At 50.0% G+C, this 21,674-nt stretch overlaps 1 protein-coding gene across 1 annotated transcript in view; it reads right to left on the bottom strand.

The window, feature by feature from the left end:
• The window catches only part of SYT2 (synaptotagmin 2), a 125,597-nt gene that overhangs the window by 20,527 nt on the left and 83,396 nt on the right, over positions 1-21,674 (bottom strand). The gene's annotated exons all lie outside the window — the stretch shown is intronic.

Here is a 21,674-nt window from a genome sequence, read left to right as displayed (position 1 = left end):
CGGATCTCGGCTCACTACAAGCTCCGCCTCCTGGGTTTACGCAATTCTCCTGCCTCAGCCTCCTGAGTAGCTGGGACTACAGGCGCCCACCGCCTCGCCCGGCTAGTTTTTTTTGTATTTTTTAGTAGAGATGGGGTTTCATTGTGTTAGCCAGGATGGTCTTGATCTCCTGACCTCGTGATCTGCCCATCTTGGCCTCCCAAAGTGCTGGGATTACAGGCTTGAGCCACCGTGCCCGGCCAGAAATTTTTTTTTTCTTAAATTAGGCATGGTGGAGGCTGAAGTGACAGAGGATCACTTGAGTCCAGGAGTTTGAGGTTACATGAGCTATGGGTGACTAAGTAAGGTTCTGTCTCTTAAAAAAGAAAAAATAGTTAGTACATATATGTGTCAGGCACTATGCAAAGCAGTTTCTGTGCATTATTCATCTAATCCAAAAAATACCCTAATGGTTTTTATTGTTTCCATTTAATAGATGGGGAAACAGGTTCAGAGAGGTTAGACAGTTTTTCCAAGGTCACTTAGCTGTCAGTTCTGAAACTGAGATTTGAACTGGTCTGCCCAACTCCAGAGCCTGTATAGCTAAATCACTCTCCTATATCTCATTTAAATCTAACCCTCTAGGAAGGAGATAAGGTTTTACACTGAGGGCTCCTCTTTCAACCTTTCTCCTTGACTTCCAAGGATTTCCAGATACTGCTCTGCCTAGATTCTCTGCCCAGCTCCATGACGCTTGAACTCTCCTCATCCCTGACTCCAATTCCTCCTCCTGCCCTCCGAGACTCCTCAGCCCTCTGTGGTTTCTTCACCGGCTCCCTCAGTGCTCACTCAGGGTTTGTTTTGACATCTCCTGTAGGAAGACCCACATCTCCATCTCTAGCCCTTCCTCCCCGGTCTACTCTGTAGCCCCTACTCCAGGTTCATCTCTAGCCCTGCCCCACATGCAGATGCATATTAGCTTTCCCGCATCAAAGATGTAATGTTTATTAATAACAGAACCCAGACCTACTGTAGACAATTTGGGGAGAGAGAGAAATCCCCCCCATAATTCTACCTTCCAAATCAACTAACATTTGGGGCATTCTATGCTGGCATTTTTTCTGAATATGTTTTACATGTTGAGACCATACTATATATAGTTTTTTTGGAAGATTTTTTACATAAAATTTCATAAGCCTTATCCTGTATTGTTTTTTATTATTAAATAGTTACATAATATCCTACTACATGGTAACATTATAATTTGCTTAGCCATTCCACTATTAGATTAGGCAGTTTTCAACCTTTTGCTAGTAAAACACCGAGCATAAATGTTGGTCTTCATTTACGTCAATGTTCTTACGAGCTTCCAAACTCTACCCCCTACAATTCTGTCCTCTCCTCCAAGCTCGGGGCTACGCACTCATTTCTCAACTGAAAGTCCCATGAGGGCAGATCCTGTGTTGGCAACAGCACCCCTCGTGCCAAGCACACAGTAGGCACTCGGGGGATATTTGTTGACTGAGCTCCTCTGAAAGAACATAGCAGCATACACCCACAGGTATTCCAGGATGCAAGAATAAACAGCACAACTCCCTGAAGCATCCGTTTTACTGAATGGCAATTTACAGTATTTTAAAATGAAAACAAGCTGGAAATACAGAGTAGGATGCATACAGCACAAGAATTTAAAGAAAAAACGTGAGACTTTTCTCATTGCATGTAAGGGATGAGTTAACTCTCCTCTGGACTCAGGGTTCTTCTGAAGGAATGTTTTAGGAGCTCTTAAGTTCTGTCCCTTCCTTTAAAAACCTGCTGAGATCCCCTCCCCAGCCCTAGAGACTGCTCCAGCCGTAAGTACTTCTGGTGACCTGCACATTGATGCAATGTAGGTTCATTCACCAAGCATTTATTAAACTCTTACTACATGCCATGTTGAAATAGCCTTGACCCCAAAACTGGTCTTGAAGTGAAAAACCAAGGTCCACTGGACACTTCACCTCTGGGGGCAAAGAGATGGGTCTGGTTTGGCAGGAACTGCAAGTAGCCACACCAGGGGATCAAGATCTGTGTCCAGAGCCTTCCACTGTGTCCATCTCCCCTCACTTCTACCACACTGTGAAGACCTCTGTGGCCTTTTTATAAAAAAACAAAACAAAACAAAACAAAAAAAAAAACAGCTTTATTGAGATGTAATTCATATAAGTCACCCATTAAAGTATACAGTTCAGTGCATTTTATTGTATTCACAGAATGGTGGAACAATTAGCACAATCTAAGTTAAAACATTTTCGCCACCTCAAAAAGACACCCAGTGCCATTAGCAGTCACTCTCCATTCCCATCCTCTTCCCAGCTCCAGCAACCACTAATCTACTTTCTGACTCTATAGATTTGTCTATCCTAAACATTTCCTATCGATGGAATTATAAAATATGTGGTCTTTGTGACTGGCTTCTTTCATTTAGTATGATGTTTTCAAGGTTCATCCATGTTGTAGTATCAGTATCTCATTCCCTTTTTATTGCCACATAATATTCCATTGTGTAGGTAGAACACCTTTTTTTTTTTTTTTTTGACAGGGTCTCACTCTGTCACCCAGGCTGGAGTGCAGTGGTGCAACCATGGCTTACTATAGCCTTCACCTGCAGGGCTCAAGTGATCCTCCCATCTCAGCTTCCTGAGTAGCTGGAACTACAGGTGCATGCCATCACACCAGGCTAATTTTTGAATTTTTTGTAGATATGGAGTCTCCCTATATTGCCCAGGCTGGTCTCAAGCTCCTGGCCTCAAGCAGTCCTGCCACTTCAGCCTCCTGAAACATTGGCATTACAGGCATGAGCCACTGCACCTTGCCTAGAACATATTTTATATTTATCCATTCATCAATTTATAAACATTTGGGTTATTTCCACTTTGGGCTATTTTATAACTAAATATAGCTAATAATATCCCACTTGCAAGATATTATGAATAATGCTGCTAAGAACATCCATGTATAAGTTTTTGCGTGGACATATGTTTTCATTTCTCTTGGGTATATATGTAGGTATGGAATTGCTGGCTCATAACTATGTTTGACATTTTAAGGTGCTGGCACCAATTTATGTTCCCACCAGCAATGTATGAGGGTTCCAAGTTCTCCACATCCCAGACAACACTTGTTATTATGTCTTTTTGTTTATAGTAATCCTAGTGAAGGTGAAGTGGCATTTCATTGTAGTTTTGATTTGCATTTCCCTGATGACTAATGATGTTGCATATCTTTTCATGTGGTTATGGGCCCTTTGTATGTCGTCCATGGAGAAATACCTATTCAAATCCTTTGGTCATCTTAAAAAATTTTTCTTTTTATTATTGAGTTGTAAGAATTTTTATATATTCTGCATACCAGTTCCTTGTTGAACATATACTTTGCAAATATTTTCTCCCATTCTGGGGTTATATTTTCATTTTGTGTGTGTGGTGGTTTTTTGTTGTTGTTTTTGAGATGGAGTTTCACTCTTGTCGCCCAGGCTAGAGTGCAATGGCACAATCTCAGCTCACTGTGACCTCCGCCTCCCAGGTTCAAGCGATTCTCCTGCCTCAGCCTCCCAAGTAGCTGGGATTATTATAGATGCTTACCACCATGCCTGGCTAATTTGTGTATTTTTAGTAGAGACAGGGTTTCACCATGTTGGCCAGGCTGGTCTCAAACTCCTGACCTCAGTTGATCTGGCGTCCTTGGCCTCCCAAAGTGCTGGGATGGCAGGCATGAGCCACTGTGCCCTGTCATATTTCCAGTTTTTAATGGTGTCCTTTGAAGCAAAAAAGTTTTCAATTTTGATGATATCCAATTTAGCTATTTCTTTTGTTGCCATATTTTTGGTGCTGTATCCAAGAAACCATCACTAAATCTAAGGGCACTAAGATTTACTCCTATGTTTTCTTATGGGAGTTGTATAGTTTTAGCTCTCACATTCAAGTCTACAATCTACTTATTTTTTGATACAGGGTCTCACTCTGTCACCCAGGCTGAAGTGCAGTGGCATGATCATGGCTCACTGCAGCCATGGCCTCCTGAGCTCAAGTGATCCTCCAGCCTCAGCCTCCTGAGTAGCTAGGACTACAGCCATGTGCCATTACACCTGGCTAATTTTTAATTTTCTTCTAGAAATTAGGTTCCACTATGTTTCTACAATCCACTTTGAATATGGCATAAGGAAGGGGTTCATATTTATTCATTTGTATGTGGATATCCATTTGGTATAGTAACATTTGTTGAAAAGACTATTTTTTCCTCCATCCAATTGTCTTAGTTCCCTTGTAAAATATCAACTGACCATAAATATGAGGGTTTATTTCTGGACTCTCAATTCTATCTGTATGTCTAACCTCATGGCAATACCACACTGGTTTTATTTTTTATTACTTTTTTTAATAGCACTTGCCTACTCTTGACCATACTGTCTTGATTACTGTAGCTTTGTAGTAAGTTTTGAAATCAGGTAGAATGGGTCTTCCAACTTTTTTTTTTTTTTTTTTTTTTTTTTTTTTCTAGCCAAGGTCTCACTCTGTCACCCAGGCCAGAGTACAGTGGCGTGAACATGGCTCACTGCAGCCTTGACTCCTCCCACCTCAGCCTTCTGAGTAGCTGGGACTACAGCCCCATGCTGCCACAACTGGCTAATTTTTGTATTTTTGTAGAGACGGGGTTTCACCATGCTGCCCAGGCTGGTCTCGAACTTCTGGGCTCATGCAATCCACTTGGCCTCCCAAAATGCTGGTACTACAGGCATGAACTACTGCACCAGGCCTTGTTCTTCCTTAATCAGGATTGTTTTGGCTATTCTGGGTTCCTTGCATTTCCATATGAATTTTAGGACCAGCTTGTTAATTTCTACAAAATAGCTGGAATTTTGATAGGTATTGTGTTGAATCTGTAGATCAGCTCAGGGATCATATCAACAATATTGAGTTTTACATTATTTTTCCACTTATTTAGACCTTTAATTTCTTTCAAGATTGTTTTGTAGTTTTCAACATACAAATCTTGCACTTCTTTTGTTCCTCGGTATCTTATTCTTTTTGATGTCATTATCAATGGAATTGTTTTCTTAATTTCACTTTCAGATTGTTCACGGCTAGTGTATAGAAATATAATAGATTTTTGTAGCTCAGTTTTGTACCCTGCCACATTGCTGAACTCTCATTTGTTTTTGTTTTTGAGACAGAGTCTCGCTCTATCGCCCAGGCTGGAGAGCAGTGGTGTGATCTAGGCTCACTGCAACTTCCGCCTCTGGGGCTCAAGCAATTCTCGTGCCTTGGTCTCTCGAGTAGCTGTGATTATAGGTGTGTGCCACCATGTCCGGCTAATTTTTGCATTTTTAGTAGAGATGGGGTTCCACCATGTTGGCCAGGCTGGTCTTGAACTCCTAACCTCAGGTGATCCACCTGCCTCCACCTCCCAAAGTGCTGGGATTACAGGCATGAGGCACTGCGTTCAGCCAGAAATCATTTGTCCTAATAATTTGTGTGTGTGTGTGTGTGCGCGTGTGTGTGCGCATGTGTGTGTGTGTTGGTGGATTCCTTAGGATTTTCTATATATAGAATCATGCAAATGAAGATAGTTTCCCATTTTCTTTTTCTTCCCTAATTGCCGTGGCTAGAACTTCCAGTCCACTGTTGAACAGAAGTGGTGACGGTGGGAATTCTTGTCTTTTTCCTGATCTTTGGGGGAAAATCTTTCAATCTTTCTCCATTTAATATAATGTTAGCTGTGGGCTTTTTGTAGATGCCATTTATCAGGTTGAGCCTAGCTCCTCCATTCTACCCTTGCCCCTGCATTGCAGTCCTCCTCCCCTTTCTGCGGACAGCTCCCCACAGCCGGTGCACAGTCCCTACAGCACCCCACCCTCTCACTCTCCACTGTGGGGCGGGCAGGAGGCAGCACAGGCTGGGGGAAGAGGCTGAATGTAGTCCCAAGAATGCCAACCACTTGTCATTTGACTCCAAATAAATCCCTTTGTGAAACTTGATTTCCTCAATATAAAATTGTGGAAAATAATACCTACTTTTCAGAACTGCTGTGAAAAGTTTAAAAACAAATTTGGTTGTGTCTGGCACAGAGAGGGCATTCAATAAATGTGGGTTGGATGTGAATCTGAGAAGCGTTCACTGAACCCTGTCTGAGGCACCTGGAAGTGGCCTTGGCACAGTACAGGGACCCAAGGTTCATGGCGGATGCGGGCTTTCTCTCTAAGACTGATCATCCAGAAATGGTCCTGTAGCAAAGTAAAGCTGCTTGGAGTGAAATAAACCTGCCAGGAATGAAGATGCTGAATGCTCCAGAGGTTCAGGGAACTGCAGGCCAGGAATGAAGGGGGAGAACTGCATCTCAGGAGTGTTGGAGTCCAAGAAAAGGAGATTAGACCTCCCCCTATACCCAGCAGGGACCACTGAAGCGTGCTGAGCAGTTGTAAGTGGGGGGTTTGTAAAGTTAGCTCCATGGGGAGTGGAGCAGGGAGGCTGGTTCCACAGACCAGAAATGGTAAGGACCTGCACTAGGGTGGGAAGGTAGGGAATGGAGTAGAGAGAACAGATGTGAGAGACACATGCATGCATTCATTCATTCATTCATTCATTCATTCATTCACTCACTCACTCACTCAAGTATTTATTGAGCTCATATCATGCTTCCCTCATGGAACTTACCATGCACTTCACATAAGTGCATATAAAATTGTAATTATGAGAAGTGCAGGAAAGGAGAGCCATCTGGTGGTGGTGAGCATCTATAATGGGGCATACCTGAACTAATCTGGGAAAGCAAAAGTGCTTTCTTGAAAAATTGATGAGTGAACTGAGACCTGAAGGGTGAATATTTATCCAGGTAAAGAGGAGATGCAAGGGCGGCCTAGGCAGAGAGCACAGCCTGTGCAAAGGCCCAGAGGTGGGATGCAGTGTGGTGAGTCCAAAGCCTGAGAGAAGGCCAGGGCAGCTGGAGTGGATGGAGGATGGTTCAGGGTGAGGTTGGCAGGCCGGGCAGGGCAGGATCAGGGGCACCATAGGCTGCATCAAGGAGTTTCGTCTTTCCCAAAGAGGAATGAGAAGCTGTGGGAGGCCTTTAAGGGTGGGGGCAGGGGTAACATGTACAAATGTATATTTTGAAAGTTTCACTTTGGCTGTAGTGAGTAAAAAGACTAGGATGGAGCATAACTCCAGAGGAAAGGGGGGGAAAGGGTTGAAAACAACCAATAACAAATGTCTTATCATCCCTGAGCTCTTATGACAGACAGACAGTGTTCCCGGGGAATCCACCAGAGGAAAATGACTTAGAGCTGCAGAGAGGGAATGTGGGGAGTCCATGAAGCAGCAGATTGGAGGCTTTTCCAGACTCCAACACAACCAGGAAGCTATAGCTGCCCAGACAGCACGGGAATAGAAGATGCCTGAGAAGGAGCCTCTTGGTCAAAGGCAGGCATGGCCAGTGGGCCCAGAGAGTGGATGGGGTGGATTCAGGTCCCACCTCTCAGTTATGCACCCAGTACATGGCACCAGGTGCTGGGACCAGAAGCCTTGGGGCCATCCTCCCATCCATGTGGGGTCACCCCCCACATCCCAGGTGTCTGCAAATTCATCAACAACCCACAATGCTTTCCAAACCTGGCCACTTTCCACCCTCTACCTGGAGTACCACAGTAGCCTCCTATCTGGAAGCTTCCACTCCCCTCCACTCGGCCTGATCTCCACACTGCAGCCAGACTGATCTATTTTAAACCCTCCTGTGGCTTCTTGTCACATTTAGAGTAAGATCCCTGCCTGGCCTGGCCCCTGGCTGGCTCCCACAGGCATTTCCTGTCCCTGCTGTCAGTCACTCAGTTCCTGCCATGCTGGCCTCTTGCCACCAGCCACAAACCCACCAAACAGACCCCCATCCCCCAGCCTCGGTACTTACTCTCCCTCAGCCTAGAATGCTCTTCCTGGAGAAATCTCCCTGACCTCCCCGGGACACCATCAGCCCCTCTAGTCTTCTTTTCCCACCGTGGTCCGTGGTGCCTACAACTTCTTCCCAATTCCCTACACTCCCTTGGCATTTTTGTGGCACTCGCCTGGCAAAGTGCCAACCCTGGAGAAATCCCACTGACAGCTTTCTCCTTCTCCATGGCTACCCCTGACTGTTGAGCCCCCTGGTGAGATTCCCCTACAGCACGAGGGCAGCCCGTGTCCCATCAGCCCTCAGGATCACCCAGGCCCTCTGCATTGCACAGAAACTGCGGGAAACGCCTCCCCACCAGCTTTGCCTCCTCCTCCAGTCTCCGCAGGCCTGTGGCTCCTTCACACCCCTCCTCTCTCTTTGCTGTTATTTTAAGGAAAAATAGAAGTGAGAAATCTCTCAAAATGTCCCAACCTCGGGTCAAACCACAGACCTTTCCTCCTGACCCCTTCTCAGTTGAGGGCTTTTCCTCTGGTTAAGCCAGTTCCCACTCCTGTGCAGGAGCCCTCCTGACTTCTCAGGAAGTCTTTTCCATCCCCGCCGTTTCTTGTGCCTGACACTTCCCCCTTCCCTCAGCTGAGGCTGGATCAGTCCAGTTTATCACATTACCCACCAAAAATGAGCCTCACTTGCTACCTTGTTCTTCCTTTCCCTTTGTGACCACACACACTTGCACACACATACACATATGCGCGCACGCACACATGGTCCCCCTTTCTTCACGTTCACCTCACTCATCAGCCCCTCCGTTGTGGCTTCTGCCCCATCCCTCTGCTGAAGTAGCTCTTTGTAAAGTCATGGATGAGGATCACAAGGTCACTCAACCCAGGGCACATTTTCATTTTCCTTGAGCTGGACCCCTGAGCTGTGGTCACCAGCTGGCCACTGCCTGCTTTCATCATAACTGTGACTACTCCTCCTTCGGTTGCCTCAGGCTTGCTCTTGAGGTCCTTCCCTCCTCAGCTATGGTGTCTCCCTGTGTGGTTCCTTCCACACCCTGGCATCAGTGCCATCCTCTTCTGTCAGAGTCAAGCCACTTCTGAGCTCCAGGCCCACAGGTCAATCGGCCCCCAACATAGCCGCCCGATCTCCTGGGTCTCCTCTTGCTCACCTCCAGTCAGTTCCATATTTGCCACCAAGGCAATCTTCATAAAATGCAAAGCTGGTCATGTCGCCATAATGAAAGGCCATCCCAGGGAGACAGGCCAAAAGCCCTAGCGTGGCCTACTGCCCCTCATGCTCTCCATCCAGCAGCACCTCGGCTTTCCCTCCCTGGGTTGCTAACACCAGCCCACACTCCTTGTTTCCCCTCATACACTGTATTACCCTCCTTGGGGCCTTTGCACATGCTGTGCCCCCTTCACGGAGCCAAAGCCTATGATACAGTTTGGATCTGTGTCCCTGCCCAAATCTCATGTCAAATTGTAATCCCTCATGTTGGAGGTGGGGCCTGGTGAGAGGTGATTGGATCACAGGGTCAGATCTAGTGATAGTGAGTTCTCATGAGATCTGGTCATTTAAAAGTGTGTAGCGCCCCCCAAACCCCGCTCCCCTGCCTCTTCTTCCTGCTCTGGCCATGTGAAGGGCTGGCTCCCTCTTCACCTTCTCCCATGATTGTAAGTTTCCTGAGGCCTCTCCAGAAGCCAAGCAGATGCCAGCATCATGTTTCCTGTACAGCCTGTGGAACTTCGAGCCAATTAAACCTCTTTTCTTTATAAATTACCCAGTCTTAGGTGTTTCTTTATAGCAGTGCAAGATCAGACTAATGCAGTCTACACATCTTTCTCAGCTCAAACAGCACTTCCAAGGACGCCTTCCTCCCCAAACCCATGGCTCCCTCCTCCCCTACCCTGCATCAAGGCCCCAACCACCTGCTTTCCCGGCTCTCCATTCTCATCCCCATGGTATTCATGCAGCTTGTGACTATATAAGCAGCCACCTCATTTGTCTTGCTCACTGTTGTCACTCTAGTGCAGGCATTGGCCAACAGTGGTCCAGGTGCTAAATCCAGTCCCATACCTAATTTTTGTAAATAAAATTTTGTTGGGACGCTCACTTGTTTATGCATTTTTTTTGTTCATTTGTTGTTGTTGTTGAGACCGAGTCTCACTCTGTCTGCCAGGCTGGAGTGCAGTGGCACAATCTTGGCTCACTGCAAGCTCTGCTCCCGGGTTCAAGCGATTCTCCTGCCTCAGTCTCCCAAGTAGCTGGATTACAGGTGCCCACCACCATGCCCAACTAATTTGTTGTAGTTTCGTAGAGATGGGGTTTCACCATGTTGGCCAGGCTGGTCTCGAACTCCTGACCTCAAGTAATCTGCCCATTCAATAAATACGTGGGTCTGTAAATGATCAAGCAAGACAGACTTTGAGATTGGGTCACATTATGTCATTTCACAGAAGACACTGAATTCTGTGGGGAAGTGGCCTTCACCAGGGTACTCCCGGCAGTACAGGCTGGCTCTGGGCCCAGGGCTTTTTCCACAAACTATGTTAAAACTCATTTGTCATCAGGCTATATCCAGGGACACACACCCAAGCATAGATTGGGAAGGAAGCAAGGCCTGGTGTGAGAGAGAGTGTGTGTGTACAGTGAGACCCCAAAGCTGGCATGGGAAGTGGGGGCATTGCACACAGCTCTGGGAACTGCCCACCCTTCCTCTCCTCTTGCAGCAAGCCTGGGACCATAGAGAGTCAGACATACCCCCTTCTGAGCCATTTCACCTCAGGTGGTTTCTTTCACCTCTCTGAGTGTCAGCCTTCTTAACTATTGGAACGCAGCTTTTATTCCTAAACCCTTGAGTTGAGGCTGGGATTAAATGAGATGTTGCATGGGTAGTGACCACATGTCCTTCCCACAGCCCACAGCCTGCCCAGCATGTAGAGAACCACTGCTTATTTTTCCAAGGCTGCCCTTGGGTTGCATTTCCATTTTCCCTGGAAGACACTCCAGTAGCTGAGAGACCAAGATTCCCTCGGCAGACTCTCCTTCTGATGTGACCCCTTATCACCTGGCTCTGCTGTCCCTTCTAGAGTCAGAGGAGGAAAAAAAAAAAAAAAAAAAAAAAAACAGAGGAAAACAGCAAGAGCCCATTCATACCCCGCATGCCACCTGAGACTCCTGGAGGCCCAGAGAAGTGAAGCCAGTTGTCCAAGGTCGCACAGGCATTTGGTGGAGGAAGACTCTAAGTTCCTGGACCCCCAGTCCAGTGCTTCCTTCCACAGCCCAGCAGCCTCCTCCACCTCCAGGACTATTTTCCCCACTCTAGGAGGCAGAGCTCCCGTGGCTGGGGAGGAATGGCAGCGAGAACGGTGTAAGGGAGAGCCAAATCCTCAGGGACTCACAGCTGCCCCGGCTCCCGCATGGCTGGGAGCTGCAGTCCCGGGGAGAGCAGCCAGCTGGAAGACTTGAGGATGATAAATGGATCAGGGTGCCAGGGCTCCCAGGACAGAGTGAACTCCTCTGCCTGGTCAGAATCACACAAGCAGGAAAGCATGAAATGGCGCCATTAGGTGAAGGCTGCAGCTGTCCGGGGAGGGAGGCTGGGGGTGGGGAGAGATGCCTGCTCCCAGCCTGCTGGGCCACAGGTCAAGGTCTGAAGAGGGAGGGGCCTGGGAGGCCCCATCAAGGGAGAAGACATACAAGGGAAGGGACTGAGGAAGGGTCGCTCAGGTTTGGCCTGCATCAAGACCCCCTGGGGAGTTTGTTAAAATGCAGACCCTCTGCCATTGCACCCTGTCCCCCAGAGCCTAAGAAAACTCAGTGGACTGGAATGTGCCCAGGGATCTGCATTGTAACAAGCACCCCCATTTCCTCTGATGCAGGTCATCTGGGCACCACACTTTGAAAACATGAGGTTCTAAGTAATTAAGAAAGATTTGCCAGAGAAGTCACAGTCCAAGCCCAGTTGCTGGAAGTAAAATAAGCCTCAAAGGCACTGCGGACCTGGAGGGCATCAGGGCAGAGCGGGCAGGAAGACACTGGTGGCAACAACAGGTTCAATCACCATAGCTCTGTTTGGTGAGCACAGAGATGTCCTCATCTAACCCACCGTGGGGGAGGGCACGATTACCACCATCATTTCAAAGGCAAATTCTGCTCAGACAGGTAGTAAGTGACCTACCCAAGGTCACACAGTTGGTCAGAGTAAAGATCCAGGTCTAAATTTGACTGAGGCCAGGTCTCCTGCTCAGGAGCAAGGTAGGGGGCCCAGTCCTCAGGGAAAGCTCAGGAAGGGGGAGTCTCCAATAGTGGGAAATGATGCTGGAAAAACAGGGGTAGACCAGAAGCAAGGCCACTAAACAGAATCCACACAGGAATTCCCTTCTCCCCCGGTCCACTGGCCGCTGTCCTGTCTGCCCAGGATGGCCACTAGGCCCCTGTGACGGTGTCAGTCCCAAGCACTCAGGCCTCTCCAAGTAGCCCCAGGGTTGGGAGCAGTGGGTCCAGGAGGAACCATGCTTGGCATGCATGTCCCTGCACAGACCCTAGAACATGCTGGGATCTCGGGGTACTAGTTAACTGCCTCTGGCCCCCTTTGCTAGGGAGAACAGCCACATTTGGCCTGGGGTAGGAGAGGAGTTGGGGAGCAGGTGACAACCTGGTTGGCTTATCCTTTATCTTATCCTTTTTTTCTATCATGTAGAGAGCTGTCAGGGCAGAAAGCAGGACTTCAGGTGAGTATCAAGAAGAATGCTCTCAACAGAGAGCCTAGGGATACACCGGGATGGGGAGTCAGGGGGAAGGGGCTGCCATCTCTCCCTCCATTATGAGCCCTCTTATTACAAGCAGAAACAACATGTCTGAAGGCTCTTTTTCCCTTAACTCCAAGGGCCCAGATGTGCTCAGAGCTCAGCCGCAGTTCTTGTACCTAAACTAAAGGGAGACTTGATTGACAATCAAGTTGAGTAGGAGGGAAGGGGAGCTAGGCTGGAGGAGGAAGGCGGGGTGAGACGACCTCGCACACTCACACTCACACTCTCAGTAATTCTGGGATGTTCTGCTTTGAGGGTCTTCATTCTGCCCAGGGTCAGCCCATGTGGGAGTATCACAGAAGGCCCAGATGCCCTAGAGCTTCACTCTGTGTGGGCGAACAGGGAATGATCTCCAAGGGAGATAGTGAAAGAATCGGCATGAAGGGGAGTGAGCATGGTACCTGCGTAAAAGGGTGAGGGAGAAGTATATGTACGATTGTATGCTTCTATATCCACAGCACAGCTCTGGAAAGGTGCATAAGGAATTCATGACATTAGTTGTAGTTGCTTCTGGGGAGGGGAGTTGGGAAAGGAGGAACTAGAAAATATTTCACTGGGTATCTTTCTGTATCTTTAAAATTTTGAACCCCATGAAAATCTGCCCGTCTCTTCCACCCTCTGGTACTTCAGAACCCTGGAGCTGGATCCTCAGCCTTGCGAAGGAGAAAACAAATGAGGGGGTTTGTGTATTTTTAAATTTATTTTATTTTTTTGAGACAGCGTCTCACTCTGTTGCTCAGGCTGGAATACAGGGGCGTGATCATAGCTCACTGCAGCCTTCAAACTCCTGGGCCCAAGCAATCCTCCCACCTCAGCCTCCCAAGGAGCTAGGACCACACACGTGCGCCACCATGCCTGGCTACTTTTTAAAATTTTTTGTAGAGACAGGGTACCACTATGTTGCCCAGGCTGGTCTTGAACTCCTGGCCTCATACGATCTTGCTGTCTTGACCTCCCACAGTGCTGGGATTATAGGCGTGAGCCACTGCACCCGGCCAAAAGAGAGAACAACAAGTGGGTTTGTGTAGCTCACCCAGGAATCACCCAACCTGCTCCAGGTGGGAGGCATGCTGCAGGGAGAATGCCACCAGGACCTGCCCCCTCACCCTCAGAGAATACCTGGGCTCTCACCTTGCCTCTCTTCTTCCCTACAGAAAGTCAGACCAGAAGCCCTGCTCTCTCCTCTAGCAGGCTTCTGGGATCCCTTTGTGTGCCCCCAAATGAGACTGCCTCCAAAATGGGATCCGGATGCCACATCAAAGATGGGTAAGTTCGATCCTCACCCTCACCAAAAGTGTGTGTGTGTGCACTCGTGTGCACGCACTCACACACTCACCATCAACTGCCAACCCAAACCAATTAAATACGATCTGGGGACTAGGCACTTCTGTGGATTATCCCACTCAGTACTGGCCTCGATTAATACAGATGATGGAGACCTGACTGGATACAGCTTACAGTATTTAATCTTTCCTGGCATTGTATTTGCAGAAGCCAAAGTAATGAGATGGAAATAGGTTAACCAGCAAGACACTTCTCACTGAAGCTCGCAGGCTAAAAAGATCAATACTTAAGGAGAAATGTATGTTTATGTTTTGCACTAATGCTTCAGTCCAACGTTTGGTCCTGGGAGGCTGAGGATAAAGTTTTAATGAATTAATTTTCTAGCTCATTCTGAAAATAAATTACCCATTTCTTTGAGTTCCTTGTGTACCGAGGCCTGATGAGCCTTCTTGGTCAGTCCACGCACACCTCCACTTTGGAGCAAGGTTGTCATTCCGCACGCATAGAAGCAGAGTCTGTTCTTGACTGGCCCTGGGGAAGCTAACAACTGCTGGGTTCCTGAGAGTTGGAACGTCCTTCCAGAGTCTAACTTCAATCTCTCCTGCTGCGTCAACACTCATTTTCCTTCCCTCACATCTACGCTGAGATCAGCAATCCCAGGCCACCTGATGGGCGCCTCAGAATCCAATGGCTGAGGATTGAGCCCTTCCTGCACCAATCTTGGGCTGGCCTGTTAGCCTCCCTGTGCGTGTGCGTGTGCGTGTGCGGCTGTGTGTAAGTGAGGGTTAAGCATCCCTGCCCTGCCTGCCTTAAGGACAGCTTCCATGATCAAAGGTGAAGGTTCCTGAATAAGGCTCTGTAAACCTGCAGCATCTCACACCTGCCTCGGATTATTTCTCTCTGAACCTAGACCCCAGGCATGGATACCCTTAAATCACAGGCAAATATTAATAAAACCCAGCCTGTGAGGGCTGAGAGACTCTGACAGACAATGCAGTCCACAGCCCCTTTTCAAAAACAAACCGAGGCCCCAAAGGGAGGCGGCTTACCTCCATCACACAAACAACACCGCAAAATGGTAGTGGAACTGCCTGCGTTGTCAATTCCTGGAATCCAGGCCTTTGTCGCCCCCTCAGGCCACGCCACCAAGCCCTGACTCCATCTGATCCTTCGCTAACTCTTGTAGGGTGCAGGGGTAGCAGTGGTGAGGGGGCAGAGGGACGCCCTGGCCAGGCCAAGCCCCTCAGCACACCCTCTGCTCTGCCACCCCGGCCAGGATCACGACTTGAAACAGGACAGAGGAGTCCGCCATCCCCCTGGGAGAGGAGCTGGAGCTGGGCTCCCTGGAGAGGGAGTTAACGCTGCAGCGAGGCGCACTCTAGCCAAGGCGGAGGAGTTGCTGAGTCACAGTCCAGCCGCCTGGCCAGCTCTGAAGGCCTGCGGGGTCCCCCAGCTGCTCCCAGCCCAGGGGGCTGCCTCTGGCCCCCAGACAGGCTGCCTTCCCACCTCCTTCTCCAGAGACTCAGAATCTTGGGCCTCCAGGGTTCCCCAATCCCTAGCACCCCACATCTCCCAAACCCACAGGCAGCTGTCCTGGGGCAGAGGAGAGGGTCTTCCACTGGTTGGGTGTCAAGATGCTTGGGAGCAGGCTGGGAAGGGTGGGGGACCCCGAATGAGTGACTGAGTGCAGACAGATGGAGGTTTGGGGACCAGCAAGCCCTGGGCTGCCTGGTGTAGGATATGGAAAGTGTGTGTCCGGTGGGGGCTGCACCCATGGGCCCCAGGAGGTCTGTTGTGCACATGCTCTGAGTGTGAGGGACAGGTGGGACCGTGGGGGTTTGCCCGAGTCATGCTCCCAAGAGAGGTGCTGCTTTCTGCAGAGCGCGTGGGCAACTGCCAGCTGGGGGAGCGCTCACCAGGGGAAAGGGGAGCTCTCTGTGGCTTAGCAGTGATGAACCCACACAATCAATGGATCCTCCGGCCACAGTGTGAGCAGCTCTGCCTCATGTGAGACACAAAGCACCTTCCAGCACAGTCCCGATATCCATGCCAGATGCACATCTTCAATTTCAGCTACAAACCATTACAAATTGATGCATTTTCTTTCTGACTAAATGTTACAAGGTTTGAACACACTAGCTCTGCCGAGCACCGCCCCTCTAAGGGACGGGGTTAGAGGTTTGGCACGAAAGTGGCCGGGCGCGGTGGCTCAAGCCTGTAATCCCAGCACTTTGGGACGCCGAGACGGGTGGATCACGAGGTCAGGAGATCGAGACCATCCTGGCTAACACGATGAAACCCCGTCTCTACTAAAAAATACAAAAAACTAGCCGGGCGTGGTGGCGGGCGCCTGTAGTCCCAGCTACTCCGGAGGCTGAGGCAGGAGAATGGCTGGAACCCAGGAGGCGCAGCTTGCAGTGAGCTGAGATCCAACCACAGCACTCCAGCCTGGGCGACAGAGCGAGACTCCGTCTCAAAAAAAAAAAAAAAAAGAAAGCAAACTAGCCTTTTAATAGGAGTGTGTGAGTGTGGTGGTGTGTGTGATGTGTGCATATGTGGTGTGTGCATGTGTGTGGTGGGTAGGGGTGTATGTGCTGGTGTGTGTGTAAGATGTGTGTGCTGCATGTATAGTGTGTAATGTGGGGGCTAGGGTGTGGGGGACAGTGGGGTGTGTGTATATAGTGTGAGAGGTGTGTGTGATGTAGGGGTGGTGTGAGTTGGGGTGGAGGGTCTAGTGGGGTGTCAGGGGGTATGTGGGTAGTGGTGGGTAGTGGCATATGTGTGGTGTGTACATATGTGTGGTATGGGGGTATAGTTAGTGTGGGATGTGTGTCAGTGCGTCTGTGGTGTGTGTAATATGTGTATGTGTTGTGGTATGTTGTGTGTAGTGAGGTATGTGTGTGGGGTGTAATAGGGTGTGTGTGGTGTGTGTGTGGTGTGTCTAGTGTGTAGTAGGGTGTGTGTGTGGTGTGTACCTGTGTGGTGTGTAGTACAGTGTGTATGTGATGTGTGTGTCTGGGGTGTGTGGTGTTTAGTAGTGTGTAGGGTGTGTAGTAGGGTGTGTGTGGTTGTGTGATGTGTGTGGTGTGTGTGGTGTCATAGTGTGTGCATGGTGTCGTGTGTGTGTGGTGTGTATGGCATGTAGCACAGTGTGTGGTGTGCAGTAGGGTATGATGGTGTGTGTGTAGGTGGTGTGTAGTAGGATGTGTGTGGTGTGTGTGGTGTTTAGTAGTGTGCGTGTGGTGTGTGTGGTGCGTGTGGTGTGTGTGGTGTGTAATAGGGTATATGTGGTACGTATCCATGTGATGTGTAGTAGTGTATGTGGTGTGTGTGTCTGTGTGGTGTGTGTGGTGTTTAGTAGTGTGTGTGTGGTGTGTGTGTGGTATGTGTGGTGTGTAGTAGGGTGTGTTTGTAGTGTATGTCTGTGGGGCGTGTGTGGTGTGTAGTAGGGTGTGTGTGTGGTGTGTGTGTCTCTGTGGTATGTGTGGTTGTGGTAGGGTATGTGTGGTGTGTATCTGTGTGGTGTGTAGTAGGGTGTGTATGTAGTGTGTGTGGTGTGTGGCGTGTAGTAGGGTATGTGTGGTGTGTATCTATGTGGTGTGTGTCTGGTGTGTGGTGTTTAGTAGTGTGTGTGGTGTGTGGGGTGTGTAGTAGGGTGTGTGTGTGGTGTGTGTGTATGTTGTGTCATAGGGTGTGTGTGGTGTGTGAGTGTGGTGAGTAGTAGGGAGTATGAGATGTATGTGGTGTGTGTGTGGTGTGTGGTGTGTAGTAGTGTGTTGTGTGTGGTGTGCGTGTGTGTGATGGGTAATAGGGTGTGGAGTGTGTGTGTGATGTGTAGTAGGGTGGATGTGGTGTGTAGCAGTGTGTGTGGTGTGTGATGTGTAGTAGGGTGTGTGTGGTGTGTCTGTGTGATGTGTGTCATGTGTAATAGGGTGTATGTGGTGTGTATCTGTGGTGTGTGTGGTGTGTGTGTGGTGTGTATGGCATGTAGCACAGCGTGTGTGTGGTATCTGTGTGGTGTGTAGTAGGGTGTGTGTGGTAGTAGGGTGTGTGTGGTGTGTGTGGTGTGTGTCTGTGTGGTGTGTGTGGCATGTAGTAGGGTGTGTGGTGTGTCTGTGTGATGTGTCTGCATGGTGTGTGTCTGTGTAGCGTGGTGTGTGTCTTTGTGGGGTGTGTGGCATGTAGGTTGTGTGTGATGTGTCTGTATGGTGTGTCTGGTGTGTATTAGGGTGTGTGTGGTGTGTAGTAGGTTGTGTGTGTGGTGTGTGTATGGTCTGTGTGATGTGTAGTAGAGTGTGTGGTGTGTAGTAGGGTGTGTGGTATGTGTGTCTGGTGTGTGTGGCGTGTAGTAGGGTGTGGGGTGTGTGTCTGTGTGGTGTGTGTGGTGTGTATGGCACATAGCACGGTGTGTGTGGTGTCTGGTGTGTAGTAGGGTGTGTGGTGTGTGTGTGATGTGTGCCTGTGTGGTGTGTGGCATGTAGTAGGGTGTGTAGTGTGTGTGTGTGGCATGTGTGGTGTGTATAGTGTGGTGTCTTTGTGGTGTGTATGGCATGTAGTATGTTGTGTGTGTGGTATGTGTGTGGGGTGTGTGGTGTGTAGTAGGGTGTGTGTGTGGTTTGTGTGTGGTGTGTGGCGTGCAGTAGGATGTGTGGTGTGTGTCTGTGTGGTGTGTGTGGCATGTGGTAGGTTGTATGTGGTGTCTGTGTGGTGTGTGTGATGTGTGTCTGTGTAGTGTGTGTGTGTGGCATGTGTGGTGTGTGTAGTGTGGCGTCTTTGTGGTGTGTATGGCATGTAGTAGGTTGTGTGTGTGGTGTCTGTGTGGGGTGTGTGGTGTGTAGTAGGGTGTGTGGTTCGTGTGTGGCATGTAGTAGGGTGTGTGGTGTGTCTGTGTGGTGTGTGTCTGTGTGCTGTGTGTCTGTGTGCTGTGTGTCTGTGTGGTGTGTGTGGCATGTAATAGGGTGTGTGTCTGTGTGGTATGTGTTGTGTGTAGTAGGGTGTGTGTGTGGCATGGGCTGGGAGTGTAAGGGGAGGGGGCATTGCCAGTGTGCGGGGAGAAGGACAGGGGCGCGGGCAAGGGCAGGAGCAGGGGCAGGGGCAGGAGCCCTGGCTGGGTGGCAGGTGCCCCTGCTCAAGCTGCAGGAAAGTAGCTGGAGAGACCACCGCCTCCTCCCCAGCCCACTTCCTCCCCACGGCCCAGCGAGGAGACCTAGTGGTGCCCCCTGCTGTGCGTCCAGGAGCCTGCCACCTGCCTCCAGCCCCATCTCCACCCAAGCCAGGCCCGTGCCCTCCGCACACAGCCGCACCACAGCCAGGCTTCACTGCCTCCCAGGCCCCCAGTCAATGCTCACACCCTGGAAAGGAGGAGGTGGGCAACCAGTGGGAGGCTGGAGGCAGAAGGAGGCTCCATTAACCCAGTAATGGAGCAGGACATCAGCACCGTGGCATCTGCTAGCTGGCAGCACCGGGAAAGGGGTCCTGTTTCCATCTCTCAGGCCCAGCTGAGATGGGTGACAGCAGCCAGTGCAGGGACATGGCAGAGAATGCCAGAAAGGCTATGTATGTGTATGAACACCATCTCTGAATATATAAACATGCATGAACTGGCACTGTGAACATGTATGCAAGCAAACATTGTGTGCAGGTGTGTTACCCTGCCATATGCGGGAATGTGAGAAGCCCTAGGGAAGGGAGGGCTGGGGGTCTCGGGCCACACCACTTGTCCAGGAAGCTGAGGTGATAGCTACAGGCCCTGTATGTGGGTAATGGGAGGGGGTGGACTATGGTGCGGGTCACCTTACAGCCTCGGGGTTGGAAGAGACCACAGGGTCACCAGCCCCCACCCTCCCTCAGCAGCAGCGGCATCTCTTGCCAGACCCTCTGACTCCAAAGGTGGCACGAGGTCTGGGACCTGAAAGAGGTATCAGGAGACCTGGTTTCTCTCCCCTTCTTTCCATCCTTTGGAAAGTGGCTTTGCATCTCCCAAGATAGCCTCTCAGCTTTCATTTTTATGTTTTTGAGACAGGGTCTCACTCTGTCGCCCAGGCTGGAGAGCAGGGGTGCAATCACAGCTCACTGCAGCCTCCACCTCCCAGGCTCAAGGGATCCTCCTGCCGCAACCCCCACGAGTAGCTGGGACTATAGGGGCACCACCATGCCTGGCTATTTTTTGTAGAGAAGGGGTCTCACTATGTTGCCCAGGATGGTCTCAAACTCCTGGGCTTAAGCAATCCACCTGCCTCAGCCTCCCAAAGGGCTGAGATTACATGCCTGAGCCACTGCGTGCAGCCTAGATAGCCTCTCAGCTTTTCAAACCCAGCGTTCTGAGATGCTTGGAGAGTTCTGCCTCTGAAGGTGAGTGGCACAAAGGGTGGTGGGGTCATGAGAGAATGCAGGCTTTAGAACAGCTGGGGCTGCTTTCCAACCTGACACTTAGCAGCTCTGCAGCCCTGGGAGATGAGTTCATTTCCCTGGGATCATTTCTTAGCTACAAACCAAGGGTCAAGTGCCTGTCTCACAGGGATGTTATGAGGATTGAAGAGGCCACGTGTGCTGGCACAAAGTGCACCCTAAATAAATACTCATTTCCTTTCCTCGGTTCTCCTCTCAGTGGGGCTAGGCTGAGTCCATGCTGACCGTGGACTCAAGGACAGACCTTGTGTTCCCCACAACGAGGGCTGCAGTGCTCGCCAAGCCAGGGATTCTGAGCCAGCCCAGGAGGGCAAGGGTTGCTGCAGAGGTTGTACGGCTGGGGAGCCTGAGGCCCAGAATTCTCTTCCCTGGCTCTGTGTGTTCCTCTCGCAGAGACTGTGCCACTTCTGCCTGGTGTCAAAGGTACTTGTATAAGCAGCTCAGCTCCCAGAGGACCACTAGGGCTGTGAGGTGGGAACATGTCTTGTTTATGACTGCATTTCCTGCCGGCTCCCAGAGCAGCAGCTTGATTGCTGAGCCTGGCAGCAGGTCACAGAGGAGGTGGGGGATCTCACCAGGCACTGCCCCCCAACTCTAGCAACCTCCGTCCCATCAAGCTCCCTGCCAAAGGACAGAAGAGAAACCCCAAAGGTGAAAAAGGCACCCTGTCTAGGTCAGACCCTGACACCCAGGGCCAGAGTGGTCATGGCGGGGGTGTGAACAGGCAGGTGTACTGCCTTGCGGGGCTCCACTATAGGCAGGCGGGCCCATGGCTCCCCACGGGGAAAGGAGGTCCAGTGCAGCTCAGGTTCTCCAGAGAGTAATGCGCAAAGGAAGGGCATGAAGACCACGGCCCTGGTTAATGAGGGGCTGACCAAGAATTGTCTGCCTTACCCAACCTTGAAAATAACCCCGAGCCTGTTTAATTGCTTAAAAATCCACTCTCATCTGATCTTCACTTTCCTTTCCTCCAAATCCTGTGGCAGCCTCCATGCTAAGTGCTGGGAATACAAGATGAATAAAACCCAACCCCATCCTGAAGCAGCTCACGGGGAGATGACAGAGCTCAGGCCTTTGGGAGGTGCAGCAGATGTGGTTCTGCCCCTTGACAGTGGAGACAACTAAGGCTCAGAGATCAGCTTGCCCAAGGCCTCACAGTGCACTTGAACCCTGACTTCCTAGCACCCAGCCCAGGGCTCTTTCCTTCCCAACAAAGAGCCCCAGTGAGCTCCTCAAGCACGCTGGGAAGGTGGGTCTAACGGGACGATCACAAAG

The sequence above is a fragment of the Chlorocebus sabaeus genome, chromosome 25 (assembly GCF_047675955.1).
Source record: "Chlorocebus sabaeus isolate Y175 chromosome 25, mChlSab1.0.hap1, whole genome shotgun sequence".
Lineage (NCBI taxonomy): Eukaryota > Metazoa > Chordata > Mammalia > Primates > Cercopithecidae > Chlorocebus > Chlorocebus sabaeus.
Note: the sequence above shows the minus strand (reverse complement) of the source record. Positions and strands in the feature narration are given on the sequence as shown.